This window comes from Lissotriton vulgaris, chromosome 2_1 (genome assembly GCF_964263255.1).
Source record: "Lissotriton vulgaris chromosome 2_1, aLisVul1.2, whole genome shotgun sequence".
Lineage (NCBI taxonomy): Eukaryota > Metazoa > Chordata > Amphibia > Caudata > Salamandridae > Lissotriton > Lissotriton vulgaris.
The window spans coordinates 61,413,375-61,439,416 of NC_141687.1; the positions used below are offsets into that span (position 1 = coordinate 61,413,375).

The 26,042-nt window shown below is 49.1% G+C and overlaps 1 long non-coding RNA gene across 1 annotated transcript; it reads left to right on the forward strand.

The window, feature by feature from the left end:
• Nucleotides 1-1,468: 1,468 nt before the first annotated feature.
• Nucleotides 1,469-24,636, forward strand: LOC147729561 (uncharacterized). The gene is made up of 3 exons (XR_015308550.1): nt 1,469-1,593; nt 6,986-7,118; nt 24,308-24,636. It is a non-coding gene; the product is annotated as an uncharacterized LOC147729561 (long non-coding RNA).
• Nucleotides 24,637-26,042: the final 1,406 nt, after the last annotated feature.

Here is a 26,042-nt window from a genome sequence, read left to right on the forward strand (position 1 = left end):
TCACTGCAGCTCACAGGGGAGTTGTCCATCCCAAGGGGGCAGATACAACATCTGCGTGTGTTCAGTGGAGTGTTGTGCCAGGAAAACAACGTGTTGAAGGCATCAGCTGTGCTTGTAGTTAGCCTTCTGGTCAGAGCACATGTTAGAACTTTTACAATGTATAGGTTTGGGTGGTTCAAATGGATAGGTCCCTTTAGCTAGAAGGGCAGTTGCTTTGCTGGGTGGTTGTCTATACATTAAGAGGTAAGAATAAGTGATAGCTGGAAGAGCCTGACATTTATCAAGTGTTCACTGCTGCCCACGATGTGTTATTTTTAGAGCAATTATATATATATCTCAATTTTTATTTTTTTACAGATGGCTGGTAGGCCTTCGTTTTTTCAAATATGATTTTTATGGCTGATATGAAATTCAGGGCAGTGGCTTCGTGGCCTACAGTTGTAAGGTTCTGAAACAGGTTTTTGTAATTAAGGTCTAGTGCAGTTTCTTGGGGAGGGGGAGGGAGAAACAAAAATGAAGTGGTTTTTTTTTTCTTTATCATTGAGTTCGCTTATTTGTTTTGTTTCCTTCTCTTGATGCCATGGTGCTTTGAAAGGAATGTGTCCTCTGCTACAGGAGGAGGAACATTAGCATAGTGGACACTGGTGTTTGGGGGGTATTCTGGTTGCAACTCTAGGTGGAAGCAAAGTTGTTGGGTTAGATTTTTTTGAGTTTTTAGAGTTGTATGCTCCAAGTTGACCTCAATGAAGTTGTAGCTGTTTAGTGATTTGAAAGTGGTTTGGGGGGGTGAGGGGTGGCGGATGCGATCATACGTTGGGGCCTTCCCATGAGTTTCTCCTGGGCAAGGGACATTGTGTTTGTATAGTGGCTTATATTGGAATGTTTTGATGGGTTGTGTGGTGCACCAAATAGGAGTCAGTCGGCAATTTAGAATTTGCACATTTAAAATTCAGTTTAAAGATTCTACAAGGAAATCTCTCTACAAATGCAGGAGCATGCGAGTAAGTTACAGACCTCCCGACTTAAAACCAATGTGTGTGAAGCGAGGGTGGGGCTTTGGAGGGAACGAGGCCTTCGGCCAAGAACTACATAACGGGGCTAAGAGGGGCTTCTGCACCCAAACCCCAATCGTCACGTCTCGGTCGAAAAACACTAGCAAAAGGTTGCTGCTGGTGTTAGGGGGGAGGTTCACACCCCTCAAATGGGACATTGACTGTTCACAGCCTCCAGAGATTCGCTAGAAACCTCCTGCGATGGTTCCAGCTCGCCTTCTGCCGCCGGGCAGCTGTGCGCTGGTTGACCAGATGTATGCATATGGCCAGGTCTGACTATTAGTGCAGGTTCTTTGTGACGTGGAGGGCTTCGGCCGACTAAGAGCTGCATCCCTCTTAGGACCCATGACCGGAAATCACCCGGTGCATTAATGTACTGATCTATTCTTGGCTGCGGCGAGGCTCGGGGGGAGGGGCTCTACGCAGTGTCCTCAAAGCGCTGCATTTTGGCTCACCTCGAAGCACTGTCCCGCAGAGATGTGAACTGGATGAGCGAGGCTGGGGGATTTGCCGAAGATCACACCCTTGGCTTTGAGAAAAGGTAAAGCAAATGAACCGCCGTGGCACCGACTAAGCGGAGATGCGGTTACTCTAGTCTAGTGAGTGTTGGTGATATAGGGTGCGTGCGGTGGGGGTAGGGGTTAATTTGAGCTGGAGGGGTGAGGGGTGGTTGGCGTGGAGAGGTGAGCTGGGGATCTGGGATCGAAGCTATTACGTGAGGTTTGGTGTGAGCTGGGAGTCGGATGTGGATTGGCAAGGGGTGGGGTAGGGGAGCCTGTGGAGGGTAGAGGCTGATGCTAATGGAAGGCGGTTAAGTACAGCAGAGGGTGCTGGTGAGGATTAGCAAACCAACGCCCCAATATACAGGTATGAAGAGTGTTTACACGCGTTTACATGTGGTGGCAGTACCACAGTGCTGACCCCGCCCCAGGCTTTGCACGGGTTCTTAAATCAAACCGCACTTATAAAGTGCTACATTGTCAAATCCCTAGGGGTATCTGGGCGCTGTGTTTGTCAAGTGCCAGGTCTGGAGTCTCTCTGAAGTCTGCCAGCGAGGGGGCTGGACAAAGTCTGGGGAGGGTGGCGTCGTTCCAGGTCTTGGCAGCAATGTAGGAGAAGGAGCAGCTACTGCTGAGACGGGCACAGGGTGGTTTGTGAGGGCACGTGAAGAGTGCAGGTGTCTAGCGGGTTGGTGGAAGTTCAGTCCATGGTTGAGGTTGGCAGGTCTCTGATCGTCCAGAGCTTTGTAGGGATGCTTGAGGATCTTGAACTGGTATCTCTTCTGGGTGGGGAGTCGGCTAGTGGAGGTGTCTCAGATGGGGGCAAAGTGGGTTTATTTGTAAAGTGCTACTCTGTCACCCCTAGGGGTATCTGGGCGCAGTGTGTCGAAGAGCCACGTTTTGAGTTTGTCTGAAGTCTGTCAGCGAGGGGCTTTACGGAGCTGGAAGGGGAGGTCATTCCAGGTTTTGGCTGCGATGTAAGAGGAGCAGCCGCCGCTGTGGGTGCACTGGGTGCGGGGTGTGTTTGTGGCGGCGAGTGCAGAGGAGCCTAGGTCTCTAGCGAGTTGCTAGAAGTTCAGTCTGTGGTTGAAGTAGGCAGGTCCTAGGTCATGGAGGGCTTTGTAGGCGTGTTTGAGGATCTTCAATGGTCATCTTCTTGATGGGGAGTCAGTGGAGGGCTCAGGTGGGGGGCAATGTGGGTTCATTTGGGGCGGTCCAGTAGAAATCTTGCTGCTGCTTTCTGTATGGTCTGGTGTCCTCTGAGGAGCTGGGTGGAGATGCTGGGGTAGAGGGTTTTTACCATAGTCGAGGCGGCTGGTGACGACGGCCGGAGTGACTTTCTGGTGTTCACTGGGATCCATCTGAAGATTCTGCGGAGCATGCAAAGTGTGTGGAAGCAGGAGGCGACTGAGTTGACTTGTCGCTTCATGGTCAGCTGGCTGTTGCGGATGATGCCGAGGTTGCGTGCATGGTCTGTGTGGGCGTGAGTTCAGTTCAGCAGGCCAACAACTGTGGTCCCATGCAGAGGTGTTCTTCCTGAAGAGGAGTACTTCAGAATTGTCGGAGTTGGGTTGGAGGCCGTTCTCTCATCCATTGTCGGAGTTGGGTTGGAGGCCGTTCTCTCATCCATTGGGCTATGTTGGTGATGTCATTGTAGAAGCTGGTTTTGGCTTTGGAGGAGTTCTCAGTGAGAGGATCAGTGGAGTCATCTGTGTAGGAGGTTATGAAGTCTATGGGATCAGATGTCTGCGAGGGGGGTGGGTATCATGTAGATGTTGAACGGGGGGTCTGAGGGATGATCCTTGTGGCATGCTGCATGTCTTTGGGAGCGGTGGTGAAGTGAGGCAGTCGGATGCAGTGATCCACTTGAGGGCACTTGCTGTATGCCAACATTGTAGAGCCTGGGAGAGTGTTGTGGAAGAGTTTGTCAAATGCAGCCGAGCGGTCAAGGAGGATCGGGCCACAGTTTCGCCGTGGTCGGAGTGTTCAGACGGTCTGCGGTGGCAATCTGCGTGGTCACAGAAGGCTGCTGTGGAGATGGAGATGTTGACAATGCTGGTGAGCTGTGTGCCAATTTGGAATAGTTGTGTGGGGGGGGGGGGGTGGAGAGGGTTGTAGTGGGATCACTGGTGTGGATGGAAGACACGATGGCTGACGTGGTCAGGGCAGTGAGCGGTTTGGGTGAGCTTGTTGGAGTAGGACTTTCATCGTGAACGTGTCCTGCTGCGTAGGTGTCCTGACTGTAGTACACAAAATTCTGTACACATGGATAGTGATGATACACGAGGCCAGGGCTTTACATGGGGAAGCAATGAGTGGAGGGGGACTTTAGTAGGGGGGGTTTGTAATTGGGGGCAAGCTTTAAAACAAGTAAACTACATATCTGTGATTCCCAGTGTTACCTGGCGGGGGCATAACTGACACCTCTGCAGCCCCAGTGGTGTGGGGGCGGCGGCCTTCCATACCTAAAGAGGTGAGTTGGCCTCAGCTTGTCAGCTCAGGGCTATGGGGAGTGCAAGGACCACCTTACCATTCCTTGCAGGCTCTCCCCTGAGGCTTCCTTACTCAATTTGTCACCCGACCAATATTTTGATTTCTCTGCAAACTTTCTGTAATTGCAGCCATATACATAAAGCAAATAGTTTGTCAGTTGTAGTATTGTGAATGGCTGTTAGTTTACTTGAGTTAAATAAATGATTACCTACTGTGTTAATCATTATTATTGAAAATATTTTAGTTATGCAGTGTAGTGAGACTGAATAAATATTACTGAGATATGTGGAAGAGGTAGTGGTTTTGTCTCAATGACTTTTCTTATGCCCACTTTATTACACAATATTTAACAAGGAGTGGTGATGGACAGAGTTTCTGAATTAAGCAGAATACTCTCACCCAGTCAAGAGATCAGGGCTAGATCCAACACCATTTTTTAGCTCACTGCACCATCCCAGTTCAGAACCTGGCTATATGCAAATTAGTCTGTTCCTGTCCCAGTGCATGATGGGAACAGGGCAAACCAAACTACCAAGCCAATTCTTACACTGGGAAGGAAACAAGCTTCCGGGGACCGGTTTCTGGCATTTCAGCCGTCGTCGGCCCGGCTTGCTTGAATCCTGATGGTGCAATGAGCAAGGGACTCGCATCTGAGTATACCCTTCCACGCTTATGGTGGACAAAATATTTAACAACAAGGAGTGGTGATGGACAGAGTTTCTGAATTAAGCAGAATACTCTCACCCAGTCAAGAGATCAGGGCTAGATCCAACACCGTTTTTTAGCTCACTGCACCATCCCAGTTCAGAACCTGGCTATATGCAAATTAGTCTGGTGAAGAATTGGCTTGGTAGTTTAGTCTGCCCTGTTCCCATGATGCACTGGGCCAGGGACAGACTGATTTGCATATAGCCAGGTTCTGAGCTGGGATGGGGCAGTGAGATAAATAACGGTGATGGATCAAGCCCTGATCTTTGGACTGGGTAAGAGTGGTCTGCTTAATTCAGACACTCTGTTCATCACCACCCCCTTTTCTGAATCACTATTACACAGGCACCTTTTTTCCTCTGGATCTCATCCATCTGAACAGATTACGCTTCATCTTCAATGCCGTCCTTTTACTCTGAATGCGCTTCCTTGCATCTTTCACTTCACCCCCTCCCAAACACAATACACCCACTCGCTTATAAGCACTACACTTTCTTTTACTTTTGCCTTTTTCTATATTTTGCCTCTGGTGTACATCCTTCATACACATTGGCACAGAATCACAATTGCATCTGAAATGCATGGCCATGGCTCAGAGTGCTGTGCGGAGAGGCCAAGGATTGGATGGCCAGGTATTCTGAACACCTTTCTGACCTCTGACGGGCCCTATAAGAAACACACACTGCCAACGGCCTCCACTCCACAGCTCTCAATCCACTCCGTTCAAAGCTTGCACTCTACAAGAGTCATGTGCGCCACGAAGAAACTGTGGAAACATCTGGAAATGGCAGACACTGGGGGAAATGCAAGTTTAAGAAAAACATGGGAAAGAGAAGCTGATACTGAATCGCTCATCTAGGTTCCTTTATGGTTTTTGACATTTGCTCAAATCTGTGGAGTTTGACAGTAAAGTGAACGACCTGAATTTAGGGACCATTTCAATGTTGGTTTTTCATAACTTCTGAGTCTGAGACCCAGAGGGACCCGGCCCACTTGAACCTCTGCATGAGGCTCACTGCACTCGACTGGTGTGATGCACCAGGGGGAGGACAGTGGGGGGGGGGGGGGGGAGACACAGGCCTGGGTCTCTGTGATCATGCTGGAATCTAGGGACTCCAGGGCCACCATGAGTCAGGATACCAGTTTCATATGCAGTCGGGCACTCCAGGCAGGGTTCATGCCTGCTCCCCAAGCATGGGGCATGATATCCCAGCAAGGTACAATCTCACTCTACTAGAACTGTAAGCCGGTGGCCATAATCTCCCACGCAGGGCCACACACCCTTTCAAATGACTGTTCAGGCTGCCTATGAAAATGTAAGGTTAACATCAATTACGTATTAATGTGCTCGGTTCAATTAGTTTTTAGTTCTTTCAAGAAGTGTTACCCCATCTCCTATCCCCTGGGTATAAAATGGGCTCCCAGCAGTGGCTTTGGAAATATTACTGAAAAGTGGGAAGGGTGCAGTGTATTATGCTGGGTTCCCCAAGCCCAGCAGTGGGGAGTTCAGATGCCACTCCTTTCATTCCCAGACATCACTGGGCACGCGGTGCCAGGGTCCACGTCGCCTCCTCTCTTCTTTAGTCGTGAACTAGGCGCGCCAGGCTTGTGATGACACGGCGGCTCAGACCTAAGGCGGTGATGCAGATTTTTTGGGGAGTATTCCATAGTACACTTCACGTGAATTAGTTTCTATTTTGTTCTGCCCTTAGCTCCTTACGTTTGCTTTTGTTTGGTCCTACATTTCTTACAAGAGGACAAGTTTCTACACATGACGATGATTTAACTTCAGTACAAGCTGGTCCCGACTGCTGTCCCTCACATCCAGAAATACATTGACATTTAAGCCAATTACTTTTTTCTAAGCTCTACAGAAGTTTCGATATTAATGTTTTAAATACAATAATTGTGGCTTCACAGATGCCGATTAGATTATCTGCACTGAAGTACATATTCTACGCCATCTGCAAAATGGTTGGTAAACCTGATTGTAGTGTATAGCAACTTTCTCCACCCACTACACCATTTGTCTAAACCAGTTGTCTCTACTGACTGGTAATTATGGGCAGAGTTCAGACAAATCGATTTGTGCTTCTCGACAGTTGAATGTGCGAATAAATGTCCCCATCTGGGGTCATTAGAGCAATTCCTAATCCATTGAGCAGATCTCATCACAGATTTGTATTTATTTTTTCCATATTTCTTAACAAGATTTTTTTTTTTCCCTTTCAGTTCCACCAAGATGAAGTTTCCTTGTACAGAGAAGATGCGAGAGCAGACCAGGAAGATCTCGCTGTCTATAGCGCTGCGAAGAGGCAAGAGGAAGGAGATCTACTCCCGCTTTATCTTCGGAGTCGTGAAACAGGCAGGTCCTACGGCGGGTCGCTTGGGGCTACAATGGGCCACAGAGGACCGTGTAGGGATTGTGCCTCAGCAGACCAGCAACACAAGACCCAGGAGTGTCCGCTGCTGGGTGGCAGGAGGACCAGGGAGGTGCTTGGGTGCCATACATCACTGAGGGGGGTGAGGAACTTCTGATGAGGGCTAGCCCGAAGTGTGAATCCATTTATATAGCATGGAATTAAATACTCCAGAAGCTAGTATTAGTACTCGGGGAAGGTGCTGAACCGATTTCTACATGTATTTTTTCACAAAGATATCCCCAACACCATTCATCTAATCCATACTTACTTGGAAAATCCTATGCATTCTTTCTCTACTCCTCAATAAAATAATAAATAGGAAAAGAAAACAAGCATTTGCAATACAATAGGTCTCGCATTTGTAAGTTAGAGCTATTGGCGTTGTAAATGACTATGTATTTTACCCAGGTGTTTTGGGGTAGAGTAGAATTGTGGTTTGAATTTAGATTGTTAGCTGTGGAGTTGTGTGGTGGTTGTGAGTGGATTTGGGTTGTGTAAATGGGTATAGTAAATATGTGGTATTGAGTACTGTAATTATGTGGAGTTGTATTGTGTGCCAGTGTAACTATGCGGAATGGTGTTTTGTGGAGTAGTATGTTGTGGGGTTTAATTATGTGGTGTACTGTTGAATTTTGTCACATGATGTAGAATTCTGTGGTGTGGATTGGATGGATGTGGTGTGTAATTGAGTGTTTTTTTTTAATTATGTGGTGTGGAATGGAAGCATGGAGTGAAATTGTGCTGATTGGAATTGTGGCATGGTGTGGTGTGTCTTGGAGAAAGACTGAATCACTCACTCAGTGCAATGTGGAAAAGGTAATACTTTTCTCATCTGATATAAAAGACTGTGACTTTAAAAGGAGGAGCATCTTTGACTGTGGGCTAAAGAGACCTACTTTAATCAGAAGGCAACTAGTGATGCTCGTAGTGATCCTTACCAAGACTGGTAGTTTGACCTCTGGAACCGAACACGGGGATCAAGAAGTGTTGATGTCAGTGACCTATGCAATAAAGGCATTGTTACGCCTGCAATAGTCCTTTTCACGCAGTGATGTATGGACACCCTGGTCTGCCAGATATATTAACCTGGATACGCATCTCCAAGTCATTGATAATAGGAAGCACTACAAAGCATTATGGAATTTAAGATTGGGGGTACTTTTGGAGAAGTATTTGCCGGAACAGCCTTTATTAAATGGCTTCCTGACTGCCGCCTCCCCTGCATAAGTACTTAATGCATTTTATTATCGTTTTCGTGCCCGTCTCTTATGCATGTACATCAATTCTCCAAAAGACACCCAATTGACGGACGGAATGCAGAACAAATAAAAACATTCACCCCAGTCAAGAGATCTGGGTTAAATCCATCATTCTTTTGCTCACCAGGCCACCCCAGTTTAGACCTGGCCATATGCAAATCAGTCTTGACCCTGTGCCTCATGGGAACAGTCCAGCACGAACTGCCAAGCCAGGTCCTCCCTGGAACGGGAACAAGCATCCTAGGACCGGTTTTGGGGTTTCACCCCTCTTCAGCCAGGATAGCTTGAATCCAGTGGCAGAGTGAGCCCAAAACCGGTCCTAGATGCTTGTTTTCAGTCCACGGAGGACCTGGCCTGGCAGTTCAGGCTGGACTGTTCCCATTGGGCGCAGGGTCAAGACTGATTTGCATATGGCTGGGTCCAAACTGGAATGACATGGTGAGCAAAAAACACAATGGATTCAGGCCCAGATCTCTCTACTGGGGCGAATGTATGATATTATTCTGCATTCTGTCCATAAATTGTTCTTTTTGCATTTGTCACCCCGAGTGTGACTGGTATGCCCAGACGTGAGTCCTGTTTGCTCCATGCCACTGGAGTCCAGCTATCCTGCCTGATGAGGGCTGAAAGCCTGAAACCGGTCCTAGGACGCTTGTTTCCAGTCCAGGGTGGACTTGGCCTGGCAGTTCAGGTTGGATTTTTCCCCTTTGGGCTCAGGGTCAAGACTGATTTGCATATGGCTGGGTTCAAACTGGAATGGCATGGTGAGCAAAAAAACGATGGACTTGGGCCCAGTTCGCTGTACTGGGGTGAATATGACATTGTTCTGCATTCTGTCCATCAATTGTTCTCCTTTTTGCATTTGTACATCGATTCTCTGCACACAAGTATGGAGTTAGCTGTGTAGCTGAGACGTATGGTAAGACGACTTGCCTGATAAAACTATTTTTTTATGCATTTTGACATGTTGCAATATAAATGTGTATCATAAATTATTGGGTTCTAAAGCACAAGTGAAATGAAATCACAACTGTGATCTTTCGAGTGACTGTCCATACAACTAGTTGTGACTACTAGACCACATGGCACCATGGACCCGATCAAAGGGACTTCATTAAGCAAACCAGTGTGCACGAGTGTGCACTGCAGCACTAGCGAGTTGTATCAGTTTTGAACCTCCCCCAGAATAAGTGGATTCCTGGTTTTCACAGGAGCATAACTGCATCCAATAAAATTCAACGCATGAGCTTAAGAAAACTCAAAAGCATGACTGTTGCATTCCGCCCTAAAGCAACATAGCTTTGACTGTGACTGGTGGAAAGATCACTTTGAATAGTTCTCTGCCCAAATGTGGTCATTTTGTTAAAACTAACCCACTTACCTGGATTGTGTTCAAAGAATACGGCTGCGTGACATTTGAGACTGCAGAACAGTGAATCTAGTTTCCCATCCATGGCACATGGAGAACCTCCACCTTTAAAACCTGCTGTGAGCCTTGAGGCAGCATCTGAAGAGCGGCGCTGAGGTTCAACGTACGGTCTGTACACACCTCAGCAGAAACCAACATCCCTCACAAAGGGAGAGTGGCCTTAGGAGCACTGTACATGGGCGTGAACCCTCTAACTTCAAAACCGTCCCAGTCGGGAGTCGCTCTCCTCCAGCTTGTGCAAGCAGGCCTTTGCCAGAATGATGATCTGTGTTCAGCATTCCGTCCATAATTTGTTTTCGTAGCACTTTCCGCCCCAAGTGGGATGGGTATGCCCCCACGTGGGTCCCTTGCTCACTGTGCCACTGGATTCAAGATAGCCTGGCTGAGGAAGGGTAATACCCAGAAACCAGTTCGAGGATGCTTGTTTCCGGTCCAGGGAGGGCCTGGCCTGGCAGTTTGGTCTGGACTGTTCCCATGAGGCACCGGGTCAAGACTGATTTGCATATGGCTGGGTCTTTACTGGGGTGGCATGGTGAGCAAAGGAATGATGGATTTACCCAGATCTCTTGACTGGGGATGAATGTATGATTTATTCAGCATTTCGTCCATTTGGTTGCGTAGCACTGTCCCGACCTGGCAGCCGAGACCGTGCCAACACCTTGAGGCTTCCCTTGTTAGATCCCTGAAAATACCGGCCATCGAACCAGCCAGGATTCGACAGACAAAAGTAAGAACGGCCTCTACACCCATTTACCACTCCAAAAGAAATGCAACATGAAATAGCAGTAAAGTATACACTAATATTTCAGTGAAGGGCACTATGAAAAGACTTCGAACTTCCAGCCTTCAGCAAACAGTCTACCGCAAAGTAAGTAGATACAAGTAAACTCGTTTTTGGATCCATGCAGTGGAACCCTCGATAATCCTCTGATGCAAAAAGATGATAGATGGCCAAGGATGCACTAAACAGGACGGTAATGAAATCTGACAACTTCTGGTTGGTACCCTTTACACAAACCAGAAGAAACCTTTCAAAATTACATTCTACAGAGCACGTATGTCTGACTACTGCCTAGCAGGCCACACTTTCAGAAGCCAAGGGGTTTGCAAGAGTTTAGCAGTGTGACTGCAACGTGCTACTTGAACCAGTTTTGCATTAAAAAAAGAATATCTAGTGTCAAACGCTAGCCATTCCACGCACCTTGCTGAACTGTCACACCACAGCTTGCTGGACCCTGTAAGGCAGTTACTGGCCTGGCTTGAACTGAAAGAACTTGGTAGCAGCCAAAGCGAATGCCAAGCATCAACAGACTGTGATTCTGTAAGAACACTCCGGGGGAATAGTCCTGGTTGCACTCAGCCGCCTGTTCTTTATCCTTAATCCTCCCTTCTAGTTCAGACTAGGAATCAATCATTGAATTTGTAAAGCGCGCTACTTACCCGTGAGGGTCTCAAGGTGCTGGATGGCGGGGGTGCTGCTACCGCTCGAAGAGCCAGGTCTTGAGGAGCTTCCTGAAGGTGAGCAGGTCCTGGGTCTGCCGCAGATGGGTGGGGAGGGTGTTCCTGGTCTTGGTAGCGAGGTAGGAGAAGGATCTGCCACCGGAGGTTGTGCGTTGGATGCGCAGGACAGTGGCGAGGCTGGCGGAGCTGGGAGGCGGGGGTGTAGAAGTTGCGTCTGTTCAGGTAGTCTGGTCCGGTTTTGTGAAGTGCGTTGTGTGGGTGAGGAGCTTGAAGGTGATCCTCTTGTTGACGGGGAGCCAGTGCAGGTCTCTAAGGTGGGAGGTGATGCAGCTGCATCGAGGGATATTGAGGATCAGGCGGGCGGGGGCGTTCTGGATGCGTTGCAAATGTTGTAGGTGTTTGGTTGGGGTTCCTGTGTAGAGTGCGTTGCCATAGTCCAGTCTGCTGCTGACTAGGGCTTGGGTCACCGTTCTTCTGGTTTCAGTCGGGATCCACTTGTAGATCCTATGAAGCATGAGGAGGGTGTTGTAGCAGGAGGAGGAATCTGCGTTGACCTGTTTCGTCATGGAGAGGGAGGAGTAGAGTATGAATCCTAGGTTGCATGCGTGGTCCGTGGGTGTTGGCGCTGTTCCCAGTGAGGTCGCCCACCAAGAGTTGTCCCATGCAGAGGGGGTGGGGCCGAGGATTAGGACTTCCGTCTTGTCCGAGTTCAGTTTCAGGCGGCTGCTCCTCATCCACTCGGCGACTGCCTTCATTCCCTCGTGGAGGTTGGTTTTGGTGGTGTGCGGGTCCTTGGTGAGTGAGAGGATGAGCTGGGTGTCGTCGGCCTAGGAGATGATGATCAGGTCGTGCTGTCGGGCCACTTGCGCGAGGGGGGCCATGTAGACTTTGAACAGGGTTGGGCTGAGGGATGAGCCCTGGGGGACGCCGCAGATGATCGGAAGGGTGCAAGGTGGACTCTCTGGGTTCTGCCTGAGAGGAAGGACTTGGTCCGGTCCAGGGCATTCTCCTGGATTCCGTCTTCTTGAAGGTGTTATTGTGCGGTGGCAGACCGTGTCGAAGGTGGCTGACCGGTCCAGGAGGGTGAGGGCAGAGGTTTCGCCGTTGTCTAGTTTGCGCCGGATGTCGTCTGTGGCGGCGATGAGGGCTGTCTCTGTGCTGTGGTTTCGTCTGAAACCTGACTGCGATGGGTCTAGGATGTTCTTGTCCTCGAGGTGGCGGGTCAGCTGTATGTTGGCGATTTTCTCGATGACCTTCGCCGGGAAGGGGAGCAGGGAGATGGGCTGGAAGTTCTTGAGGTCCTTGGGGTCCGCCTTGGGCTTCTTCAGGAGAGCTTTTGCGTGCTTCCAGCTTTCTGGGAATGCCACTGTGTCGAAGGAGATGTTGATGACCTTCCGTAGTTTGGGTGCGATGATAGAGTCTGCTTTGTTGAAGACATGGTGCGGGCAGGGGTCAGATGGAGATCCTGAGTGGCTGGAGTTCATTACCTTGCGCGTCATCGTTGACGTGGATCCAGGAGGTCAGCTGGTTGGTGCAGGTGGCATACGGGGTGGGGTCTGTCGTGGTTGGAGCCGATGGGGTGTTGAAACTGTCGTGTATGTTGACGATCTTGCGATGGAAGAAGGCGGCTAGTGAGTCGCACAGATCTTGCAAGGAGGGGATGTCGTTGGTGTTGGCGCTGGGGTTGGAGAGTTCCATCACTATGTTGAAGAGCTCTTTGCTGTCATGTGCGTGGTTATCCAGGCGGGCTTTGAAGGAAGATCTCTTGGCTGTTCTGATGAGGTGGTGATGTCTGCGGATGGCATTCTTGTGGGATGCGTGGCTGTCTGGTGTGCGGTCGTGGAGCCATTTCTTCTCCAGCTCCTGCATGTCTGTTTGGAGGTCTTGAGTTCTTCGGTGAACCGGGCGGCTTTCTTGCTGGAGTGGTTGGTGAAGGGTTTCTTGAGCGGGGCGAGAGTGTTGGCGCAGTCGTCGATCCACTGTTCGAGGTTACGGGCGGCGGTATCTGGGTCGTTGGGTGGGTTCTGGGCGATGGTAGAGGTCAGTTGGTCCTTGGTGACTTTGTTCCAGCAGCGGCGGGGTAGCTATTGGGTGCGGCAAGGTCGGCGATGGAGTCGCTGAACAGGGCCTGTGGTCCAGGGGGGGTCTGTAGAGGAGTTTTCCTCTGAGGGTGGTGTTGGGGTCGGTGTGGATCCGGAAGTGAAGGTGTTCGGTGGAATTGAGGGCATCTGCGAGGGTGTGGACCTGGAGGGTGGATTTGTGGACGATTGCTATTCCTCCTCTGGTTCCGTTGGTGCAGTGTCTGCGGGAGATCTTGTAACCTTCTGGGATGGCTATGGCAAGGTCCGGTGCCGAGGAGTCGTTCCACCAGGTCTTGTAAGGAAGGTGACGTCTGGGGCGTAGGTGTCAAGCAAGTCCCAGAGCTAGACTGTTTGCGTGCGGATCGGCTGTTTAGGAGTATGCATCGGAGGTGGTTGGGTCCAGTCCTTGGAGGCTTGGTGGTTCTGTTGTAGGTGAAGCTGCAGGTGTGGCAGGAGAAGGGCCTGTGGGTGCATTTCGGGGCGGCCTGGAAGCAGCGGTGGTCTCGGCCGGTGTTGAGAGCGTGGATGGTGTTGGCGTTGTATCGGAGTCTGGCGTCGTGGGGTGTGAGGGGTCTGGCGTGGTCCAGGCGCAGCAGGCTTTTCTTTGGCGCGCCTTCGGTGCGCCCGCTGCACGCGTCCACACGTGCAGGCAGGGGTCTCCATAAGAGGTGATGAGGGAGGAGCAGCTGGGAGGCGGGAGCGGGGCAGCGAGGCGGCGTGGCCACTAGGGAAGCGGCGGGAACAGTGGACACAGAGTGAGGAGTGTTCGGGGGTGGGCTGGGGGCTGCAACGAAGGAGTACAGAGGCAGAAGGCAATACAAAACAAAGCAGCAGTCAGAAATAACAGTTGGCAACAGCCACCGAACCTGGTCCAGCTGGTTGGAGGAAGGCTATCCCCTTGACTGACAAACCAGGTACACCTCTGACCCAGCCCAGCTGGCTCCAGACTGAGCTGCACCAATCCACTATCTGTAGACTGTTTGCACAGGGAAATGTGTTCACTCCAAATCCAATCAGCACTTCGAAATTCTGTGCAGTGGATTGGCTGAGGTGACCCGATGCTCCAATCCTAGATCACCTTACACAATAGGCAGTACCGCCCTCACTCAGACTCCTCTCTTGAACATGTTGAGCTGTGGCATTGGTTGTTGTGAAAGTGTTAGCATTGTGGGCAGATATCCGTTAAACAAGTTGAATACGACAAGCCGCCATTATTAAAGTGAGCGCGCATGGCGTGCTGCAAATAAAGAAAACCATTGTTGAAGCAGGCATCCCGAGTGCTGTGTGGGGCATGATGTAAAATAAGCAAAAGGCCTTGTCAAAGTGAAAATGCGCAAGGCGCGTTGCTAATAAAAATAACTAAAAATCAATTTGGGTGAGCTGCTGGCCCCTCTGCAAGTGGTGGGTGTGGCCTCATTGTGAAAGTGTGCTACAAATAAAGGCAACTGCCCTTGCTAAAGCTAGCATCCTACCAGTGCTCTTTAGATTGAGCAAAGCATTCTCCCAAAGGGCTACTGCAAGCTATAAAGTAAGGACACAGTAAAAGGTCCAGTCCTGATGGGAGGTTCCAAAAGAAAACGGCGAGGTATTAAGGAGGGACTAATAAGCCTATTAACCAATCAAAGCCCAACATTTAGAAAGGACAGTCACAGCAGCCAATTAAAGTTGGGCGGAGCTTCAAATCCATACCTGAATGCAGCAGGCCTCGCAGAGCATGCCCAGGCTCGACCTAAACAGCTCAAGCGGTTGTGTTGTAGGTTGCTGCACTCTGACCAAATTCCCTGTAATTGGGTGCTCTCTCCCAGGGCCAATTGTTAAAGATAGCAACCAAAGACTGAGAAACACTCCCAAAAGCATATAAAGCTCAAAAAATGTATAGTTGGAAATACATTTTGTAATCCAAAATTACAACAGGAAGACAGTCTAGAAGAACAAATATGGACATCACAAGTCATGTATGTTGTGGAAACTCCAGTCTTTATTTCTTTGCGTCTGCCTAAAAGCATGCACTAGGACACTGCCAATGCGTTTCATCCCTAGACATGGAGACTTCTTCAGGGAGTGAGCAACTGAAATGTATGCTGTGCCATTCATGGTCCAGGAGCAATCCACGAGTCTCCTTAATGAAGCCACTATCATACAGCACGCAAGGGCTGCATGTAGCACTATTGACCCCAAAATAACAAAGGTGGAATCTTTGTGTCACAGTATGTGAACAATTTACCCTGAAGTCCCTAGGTATAGTGACTGAACTCATTGGCTGCGTCCTTGTCCATGCTTTTAAGCTGAAGCAAAAAATTAAAGTTTCCACAGCATACATAACTTGTGATGTCCATATTTTTATTCTGGACTCTTCGTCTTTACTGTTGCAGTTTATCTTAATTTCAAATATTACATTTCTTTGTGTGCTTTATATGCTTTTGGGAATGCTTCTCCCTCTTGTTTTCCCCCTCCTGGGTGCTCTTCAGGATGGGTGAAGGTGGCACGTAGGGACTTCTGGTGATACAACTGTATTGTGTATCCTTGTGGGAGTCCCCGTGGCCTCTTCAAGCTTTCGCAGTACTTCTGTAGGTGTCTGTTTCATGGTAGGTTTCACATGTCCGTTTCCTGCCTCTGGGGGTTTTACTGCCTGACCTGGGTTCTGTTTGGGGGGAGGGGCTCCATCTTTTGGTTTCGGGTTTAAACAGTCTCTCCTTGATCACAATTCTTCTCAAGTCACTTATCCCAGATGGTTCTATCCACCCAGTACCCCTGCCTGCTTGTCCCTGGCCTAGATTGTGTCTGCTCTAGAGTCCTTGTGTCTATGGTCGGGCAGACTGGCTGTTTATTACACCGGGCATTTCCCTGTTGGGCTGGAGCCTCTAGAGGCTGTTTTGGAAGGCACAGGGTCCCGGCTGGCGTCTCTGGTACTCACCAGCAGCCGGCGGGAGAAGAGATGAGTAGAGCAAGGGAACAGGGCTGGATTAACTCTTTGGCCAGGGCTGCTATTGGTTCCCGGCCCTGTATATTAATGTTAATGTTATCGGATTTCTAGAGCGCGCAGCTGCCCGTGAGAGTCCCAGCGCTGAACAAGTACTGATGGAAAGAGAGGGAGCGAAGCTCATGGGAACAGCCATGTTTTCAAGGATTTTCGAAATGCCAGAAGATTGGGTTGGGCACGGAGGTCAGGGGGGAGGGAGTTCCACATCTTGGATGCATTGTAGGAAAAGCGCCGGCCTCCTGATGGTGCTCGACAGATATTGGGAAGTTTAGTAAGGTTGGCATTGGATGATCGAAGGGGTCTCGAAGTGGTATAGGGAGTGACCAGATTTCTGAGTATGGGGGGGGGGGGGGGGGGGGGGGGGCTTTCCCATTCAGAATTTTGTGTGTGAGGCAGAGTGACTTGAACTGCACTCTTTCCAAGATGGGTAGCCAGTGCAGAGCTTGCAAGGCTGGTTTGGCTGAGCAGCGGTTCCTGGTGTTGGTCAGAATCCTGGCGGCGGCGTTTTGAACTACTTGGAGTTTGGTAGTGACTTTTAGAGGTGCACCCAGGTAGAGTGCATTGCCGTAGTCCAGCCTTGACAGGATGAGACCCTGTATCAAAAGTTTCCTTGATTGGAAGGGGAGTAGAGATAGGATTTTTCGGATGGATCGCAGGAGACCAAAGCAGACTCCGGCAGTTTTTCTAGCTTGGGTTTGCATGGTAAGGTTTTTGTCCAGCCATAGACCGAGGCTTTTAATCTCGGGCTTAGGGGTTGGAGGTTTACCCATGCAAGGGGGCCAAAGGGAGTCTGTGAGGTGGGCTTGGTTCCCCATCACCATGATCTCCGTCTTGTTGCCGTTAAGCTTTAAGTGGGATCTGTCCATCCAGCTGACGATATCCGTCAGGCATGAATAAAGGTCTATTTTGGGATTTTTTTGCTGGGTGAGGGAAACCACCACCAGCTGCGTATCGTCTGCGTATGTTAGTAATTTTATCCCGTGTGGGGCGACTATCTGTTCCAAGGGGGACATATATACGTTGAAGAGTGTAGGGCTCAAAGAGGAGCCCTGAGGCACTCCACAACGTACAGGGGTCTCTTTGGATGAATAGTTGTCCTCAATGACCTGGAATGATCGGTCTTGCAGAAATTATTTCAGCCAGGATAAGGCAAGGCCCGAAATCCCAAGATCGCTAAGTCGCTGGGCCAGGATCTGATGGTTGACAGTGTCGAAGGCTGCGCTTAGGTCCAGGAGGATCACTGCCACTGATCCTCCTGTATCCATGATCTTCCTGGCCTCCTCGACCACCGTCAGCATCGTGGTTTCAGTGCCCTGACCCGGGCGGAAACCTGTTTGTGAGGATTTGAGTAGTTCGTTGGTCTCAAGATAATTAGATAGCTGAGAGTTTATGAATGTTTCTGTTATCTTGCTGGTGCAAGGCAGGAGGGAGATTGGCCTAAAGTTGGAAAGGTTAAGGGGGTCCAAATTTGTTTTTTTCAGTAGAGCCCTAACCTTCGCCTTCTTCCAGCTGGGTGGAACCATTCCGTTGGTCAAAGAGGCATTAATTACGTTCACCAGTGATTCGAGAATAGTCGGTGTTACCAGTTTTAGAATTTTTACTGGGGCTGGGTCTGAAGGTGAGCCGCTTTTGAGTGACTGGAGAATTGGCGTCAGAGTGTCGGGGCTTATGAGGGTAAATGAGTCAAGTCTCGAATTAGGCTCTTTGGACTGTTCTGCCGATGCCGGAGGGTGATTCGTATTGGAAAGGGGGGGAGTTTTTGTAAGATATTTTGGATTTTTTGGTCAAAACAAGCGGCCAGTTTGTCACATTGGTTATCTGAGGGCTCGACAGATCCTGAAGGTTCTGGTGTTTTTAGGAGTTGCTTAACGATTTGAAAAGTCTCTCTTGATGAGCAGGATGCCGAGCTAATTTTCTCATGGAAAAAGGTGGTTTGTGCATTTTTCAAGGCTTTTTTGTATGCGAGAATCGACAGTCTGTAGACTTTTTTGCGCTCAGGGTCGAAGTCTTTCCGCCATACTCTTTCAGCTTTTTTACAGAGTTTTTTTAGGTGGCGGGTCTCCTGTGTAAACCATGGGGCCGGGTTTTTTTTTACGGAAGGTGAGGTGTGGTTTTTTTGGGAGGACCGTGTTGAGGGAGTTTTCTATTCAAGAGGCAAACATTTTGTCTGCTCTTATAGGGTTTAATTCGTGGCTTGGTTTACGGAGTTCTAAGGCATGCTTCCATTTATCGATGTCTAGTTTAGCCCAGGGACGCGTGGGAGCGGCAGAGGGCTTGTTGGGGGGAGAGATGTTAGGTACTTCTCAATTGAAGGGGACGAGAAGGTGATCTGACCATGGCAGAGGGATTGGGGCGTTGGTTTTAAGATCATCGATGTTGCATATGATAGGGTCGAGTAAATGCCCGAGCCTGTGAGTGGGTTGGTTATTCTGGAGTTGAAGCTGAAGAGTTGCTAGATCTGCCAGTAGTTCTGTGGCAGTATCGTCATTGTCCTTATAAAAATGAATATTAAGGTCCCCTAGAATTATCATGTTAGACGACGTGCTCGAGAAAGCAGTTGAAAATTCTAGTAGGGAGCTGCAGAATTGGCCCAAGGGCCCTGGTGGGCGGTAAATGAGGACTCCTGAGAGGGAGTTGCAAGGGGACAGTTGGATGTTGAAATGAACATTTTCACAGTTCAGTAGAGGGCTGTCGTGAAAACGACATGTGAATTGGTTGTTGTAAATAATCTCGATACCTCCTCCCATACCTTTCGCTCATTCTAGATGTTGCAGTAGGAAGCCCTGAGGTAGGGCCTGGACAATGTCAAAGTCCGATTCTGGTCTGAGCCATGTTTCTGTGAGAAACAGGATCTCAAGTTTCTCCTCTTCTAGTAGCATATGTATTTCCTGGGTGTGTTTAGGTAAAGAGCGACAATTTAACAAACCCATTTTAATGATTGTCGGGGGGAGTTGGTTCTTCAGAGCTGGGGTGAATTTGAAAGGACAGTTAGGACATTGAGTGCACTGGTTCTCACCTGTAAGGGTGTTGATACAGGAAGGCTGTAGGGGCTGGTTCAGTAGAAGTAGGGAGTCCCTGGAGTATGACAGACTTGCACCATTGGAAAGGTCCAGGATTGCTGGCCCCGGGCCCGTCCTGGCGCGGACGGGCGCAGACGGGCTTGCCTTAGGCGCGCCTTCGGCGCGCTGCCGGCGCGCCCGCTGCGCTCGTCCGCTGCGCTTCCTCCAGATGCACATATTTATTAGTGGAGAGGGAGCTCGAGGGGGCGTGGCCTAAGTGCACGCCGGCGATGGCGTCCGAGGGTGTTTGCTGTGGCCCAAATCTGCTCTCAGCGTTAGGATCCGCTGTGCAGCATTTTTAGCCAAAGGAGGGGTTTTCAATTCAGCAAGTGCTCGAAATAAAAGTTAAACACAGAATACAATCAGATAAGTGACACTCAAATTTTTAAAATAGTTCTGCTCCCGGCTTCTGCCTCAGGAGTACTGTTTGTCAAAAAGCGCTAACAATCTGAGCCTTTTGTACCGGTGCGGGGGGGGGGGGGGCGTGGCCGTGAGGGGGCGTGGCCTCGAGGGGGCGTGGCCTAAGTGCACGCCGGCGATGGCGTCCGAGGGTGTTTGCTGTGGCCCAAAGCTGCTCTCGGCGTTAGGATCCGCTGTGCAGCGTTTTTAGCCAAAGGAGGGGTTTTCAATTCAGCAAGTGCTCGAAATAAAAGTAAGTTAAACACAGAATACAATCAGATAAGTGGCACTCAAATTTTTAAAATAGTTCTGCTCCCGGCTTCCGCCTCAGGAGTACTGTATGGCTCCTGTTCAGTCTTTACTTGCTATACCTCGGTCCATACCTCTGGGGCCTCTGTCTGTATATAATCTGGTCTGCCTATGAAATGAAATACCAGTATTTGTAAAGCGCACAGCTATCTCCGGAGCAGTGTCCTCGGTGCAGGGGGCCGTCTGGAAGATTAAGCGAGCTATTGCCCAGAGTCACATGGTGACTGGGGATCGAACCGTGAACCCTGTGGTCTGGAGTCGGGCGCCCTGGCTGCTGCGCCACACCTCCTTCCTATCCTGTGCCTCCACACATGGTCTGTTTGAAGAGAGCTTTATTGCTTCTCTCCTGCAGAGCACTCTCCCCCATGGGAGCATCCAATGCATGGATGCAGCATGGCTCGGACACTGGCAGGAGAAGTGATACCCAGACACTGCTTCTAAAGTCCAAGAACCACAGGCGTCCTCTGTACTACTTGTAATGCAAGGTTCATGTGTCCTGGTGCCCTTTGGCTCTGGTTGTCCATGAACCTGTTCTGCCATTTCCCCTTAGTGATCCAGAGTCCACCCAAACCTCTGGCCTCTCATTGGGTGGGAACTCTGCCTACAACACGGTCCTCTGCAGCTCCGCTCCTTAGACATACGCTTCTACTTATTTCCTTTTGCAATGTGATTCAGTTGAGACTTGAGGAATAGTTTATCTGGGTAATGGGGTTTATTGTCATGTGCAATGTAGTGCTGGTGTGGACTTGTAATGGGGGGGATATGTTGTGTTTGCAATAAAATAGGATACAGATGGCATAATGTGGTGTAGGTGGCTGTGGCATGGTGGCATGCATTATGGTGGACGGTGTGCTGTTATAAGGGCTTCTGTGATGATGCGTGGTGTGGTGTTGAATGATCTTGGAGTGGTGTTGGTGCATGGTGGCGCTGGACTATGCCAGCTGTGGTATTGAAGAGGTATGCTTGTGATCTGGGGCATGAAATGATGTGGGTGCATGGTCCAGTAAGGGTTTATGTCTGTTATTTGCACAAGCTTAGCCGACACAACACCCAAGAAAAGCATAAAGTCAGCGAGCTGTGGGAGGTCCCTGGTTGTGGATAGCTTATGCATTGCGATGCAGTGTTCTGGTATCTTGTACTGATGGGCTTTGCAGTGAGGTGTAGAGCGGGGTGTCCTATATCAGTATATTGTACGCTCTTATAATTGGTGTGGACTGTTTTTGTGTACTTGTATGTGTGGTGCAGGTGGCGTAGGAGGGGGGGGGGTAGAAGTTTTGAACTCACACTAGAATTTCCTGGCTAATTGGTTTCCTCTGACCAGAGCCCCAATGGACCTACTAGATTTTCATCAAATGTGCAGGGTGGGCACGCTTTCCTGTGATTTTTCCATTCTTTCAGTCATCGTCACTATTGTCTAGATCTTTCCAACAGACTAAAGTGGGTGGTGGGGCGCTATCCCTGGGGTTTAGACTCCCTTGTCTAAACACTCCAGTTCTAGGCCATAGTTGACGCCAGTAGAAGTGACTTCGCGCCGGAAAACCATCTTTACTACGCGATAGGGTGACCAACCGTCCGTAGATTTCACGGACAGTCCGTAATTTCGGCCGTCTGTCCGTTGTCCGTGAAGGATTCTTTAACGGACGCCATTTGTCCGTAATTTTAACCGGGCACGGTCGCACATCTCTAAAGCCGGCACAGCTTCCACCCACCTCCCTTCTTGACTTGACTTGACGCATTCAGGGCTGTTTGCATCTGAATAGATGCCCCTGCTCTTGAAGCTGCAGCCCACACCCCTCACACCTCCAACCCTTGATGAGCTGTTAAGAGGTGCTTGAAGGTGGCTGAGAGGGAGTGGCTGCAGCTTCAGGAGCAGGGACATCTATTGAGATGCAAACAGCCCTGAATGCGTCTTGTATCTGCAATTTGTGTGAGACATTCCCTTTCTGCCCAGGGCCCCAAACATCCTACAACCGGTCTGGATTACACCGAGGCAGCACGTGGTTCTCATCACAGCACAGAGCTTAATAACGGTCACAAAATTGTAAACAAACCTCGATTCTTCAAACATGCAGTATTTAATGTAATAAAATAAAGAAATGGCACAATCGCACCAACACTGATTAACAAAGTATGGAGGACAATCAGTTAAATCAGTTCTCTCGGAGTATCTCCTTTAAGTACTGTACATCACAGTGGGGGCTGGTAAAAGTAACATTTTGGAAAGAGAGACTGACCTCTCATTGTCTTGTCCAGGAGGGGGTGAGGAGCCCTACCCCACCCTGGAAGAGACCAAGATGATACTAGGATACTGCATGCCCACCCCTGTGCCCACACTGGTAGATCCTGGTCCCCCTCCTTCCCACCCCCCTCCCCCCAGTGATGGCTCCTAAGCCCCCCCCCCCCCCCCACCTGTGGTTGATCCTGTCTCTGCCCTGGGTGGCTTCTGTCCCAGTCCAGTAATGGCTTCTGCAGCTCAAAAAGGCTCAGCTCAAAATGAATATGAAAAGGTGGGCGCGTGAGTAAGTGAAGGGATGGGTGGATGGCTGGATGAATTAGTGAAAGGGTGCATGGATGAATGAAAGATTGAATAGATGGATAATAAAAGAGGATGGATGGATTGATGAGTGAGTGGTGGAAGGATGGAAGGAAGAAAAGGTAAATAGCTGGGTGGAAGGGTAGCTGGATGGGTGGAAGGGTAGCTGGATGGGTAAAAGGGTGGATGGATGAGTGAAATGATGGATGGATTGATGAATTGATAAGTGCAAGGGTGAATGGATGGACTGAGTGAAAGGGTGGATGTAAGGATGGATGAGTGAGTGAAAGGGAGGATAGATGGACTAAAGGATGAATAGATTAGTGAAGGAGTAAAAGGATAAATGGATGAGAGAAAGGATGGATAAGTGATAGGGTCAATGGATGGATTCATGAGTGGATGAGTGGATGAGTAGATGGGTGGGTGGATGGATGGATGGAAGGAAGGATTGCTAAGTGAAAGGGACGATGGAGAGAGAAAGGGAGGATGGTGGGTGACTGAAAGGGTGGATGGGTGGAAGGATGAGTGACTGGGTGGATGAATAAGAGAAAAGATGGCTGGATGGGTGAAGGGTAAATGGCTGGACGGATGAGTGGATGGATGGCTGTTCCCTTGATCCCTTGTTTCCCCCCGGCCCCCCCCCCTTGGAGATCTTAGTGGATTCTGTCAGCGCTGGGACGCTCCCGGGCAGCCATGCGCTCTACAAATCTCCTAAATAAATAAATAAATAATGGATGGGTAGAAGAGTGGATGGATGAGTGTACAGATTGCTAGGGTGAAAGGGTGGATGGATGGATAAAGGATGGATGAGTGAAAGGATAGATGGAAGGATAGGTTTGCAAATGGTTGAATATGTTTGGATATGGCTGGGCTTACTTATATACCATTGCGCGACCTCTGATGTGTCTGTAAAACTTATCCAATTGTCCTGAAGTTTTGCCCTGAATTTTGACCTCCTGTCCTGAATTTGTGTCCTGAATTTTGACCCTTTGTCCTGAATTTTTACAGTCACCGTCCTGAATTTGCACCAATGCCAGTTGGTCACCCTACTATGCGTTTTTTACACCGCAATACCATCACAACACGGTTGTTACATCGACCACGTTGTTAGCACGCAGTGCCTTTACAACGCAAGTTGTTACGACTTGCACTAGATGGCGCTCTAGACAATAGAATAGTATGATTTACTGTTCCAACATCTTTCCTAGTGTTGCACACACAGGAATAGTATGATTTACTAATCCAACTCCAAAGCCCAGCATGTCATCTAGCGCTAGTCGTTGTAACGACTTGCGTTGTAAAGGCATTGCGTGGTAACAACGCGGTCGATATAAAGACCGAGTTTGATGGTATTGCAGTGTAAAAATCGCACATTTTCACCAAAAACTCTCCCTAGGTCTATAGTTTGGAGGAGAAACTGACACTGAGAGGTCGGTGTACTGCTGTGGGGTGGGTTGGTGTACCGGAGACCTAGCAAGGTCTCGGACCCTTCTTGAGTAACCTATTTGGGAGTATTTTACTTTCTATGCCAGGTGTACTTGGTAACCTACAATATTTACTATGGCCCAGTAATCTTCTAACCACTCATGGATAATTCTTTTTCTTTTTTTGTGCTGTGCAGGGTTGCTTGGAGGGTGCTTCTGCCCAACACGACTACCCAAAGGTCCCCACTGGACGCTTTGCTTGACTGCTCCAGGCACGTGGACATTCTGCCTTTTGAGATCTGTTCTGAATGCCGCAGATCACACAGATGTGGCTGGCGGACCGGAGCATCACAACTGGCGTGTGGAAGACCCAGCACCCAACAAGCAAAAGCAATCCAGCTGTTTATTCAGAATTCATCGGTCCAGCTCTAAATGCACTACCAGAGCTGCCTACTACATGCCCTTACTGAAATGCACAAAGTAATCTATGTATTTATTATGAAATAAAATGTTTTATTTAATACTTGAGGTTGCACATTTCTGATTGGGATGGGATGTGTTGTGGTGACCGCTCCATAACTGTATTAAAGGCTCAGAAATCCTTTATTTGGAGCACACAAGACTAATGCTCCCTGCCCAGCCACAGGATAACTGACTCTGGTTGAATGCTGCACCAACAACCTTCTAATACAGCCTCATAACATGACTTGGTTAACACTACCAGACCCGAGAACTACACACGCCCCAGCCATCCAATAGCAGAAACCAAATTACAAAAGAAATGTATACAACGTAATTCAAAAAGATCATAACGCTAGAATTACGACCATTTGTGCCAAAGCAAGGGAAAACAAGACTCTCAAAAATCCGTAAATAACCTTCACATGGTTTGCATGTGAATCCTCCTAATACTGAGGTCTGCAGCCTACTAGAGCGAATTCTTCTGGCCCCATTGTGAGGAAAGGGACCATCGGGACTAGGAGCAAAGGTACCACCAGCCCCACACTCCATGCGCACACCCCGGCACCATCCCGACTGCTGGTCAACTCTCAATCCCTCATCCACATGAACCCGTACAGACCCACACTTGGCCCGACACAATCACACCCCCTCACTTTACTCTCCAGGACCCCCTCCACCCCCCCTTTCTGAAACAGTGCCATTTTGTGTTTGTTCCATTTGGAACCATTGGCCAAAAGCACAACTGTCAAACTACATTTACTTTAAACCAGCCCCAAAATTTAGATCACCATTTGCAAAGCCTCACGAGTATTTGGAACCAGTCCCCTGCACACATCTCTACCACAGACCATGACCTCTCCGCCATTCTTCTAATGACAAGCACACTTAAGCCACGGGCAACATACTGCCTGGCTTCCTTGTAGGCATTTTCTTTAAAGGAGAAACCCAGGTCACACCACGTGGTGGGCCCACCATATCTTGCACACTTACCTTGACATCCTTCCCACTCTGGATGGCCGTCGATATGATACTCTTCTCTATGCAGTTGCCCCGCTCCATCATGCTATTGGCTTTGGGGTTGTGGAATGCAGGGTGATGGTTGGTAATACCACACTTAACCAGAAAAAATTCATTTCATGTGAAATGAATTGCGTCCCATTCTCAGTGGTGAGGACACTAGGCAATACTTCCTCCAGAAACACACACTTCAACAACTCTACCATCCTTCTCGTGGTCACATCAGGCATAAATTTGACTAACAACCATTTGGAATGTACCTTCATCAACACCATGAAATTCTTTATTCCATCATCTGCATTTGTCTCAATAAAATCAAAGCATACCATACTTCATGGTGTGCTGGGGTCTTTTATGTCCTTGTATCGCATGGATAGCTGTCATGAGCCTTTTTTTTGCTCTCCCTACGCAGCTCACAATCCACCACCCATGACTTAATCTGGTCAGCTGTCC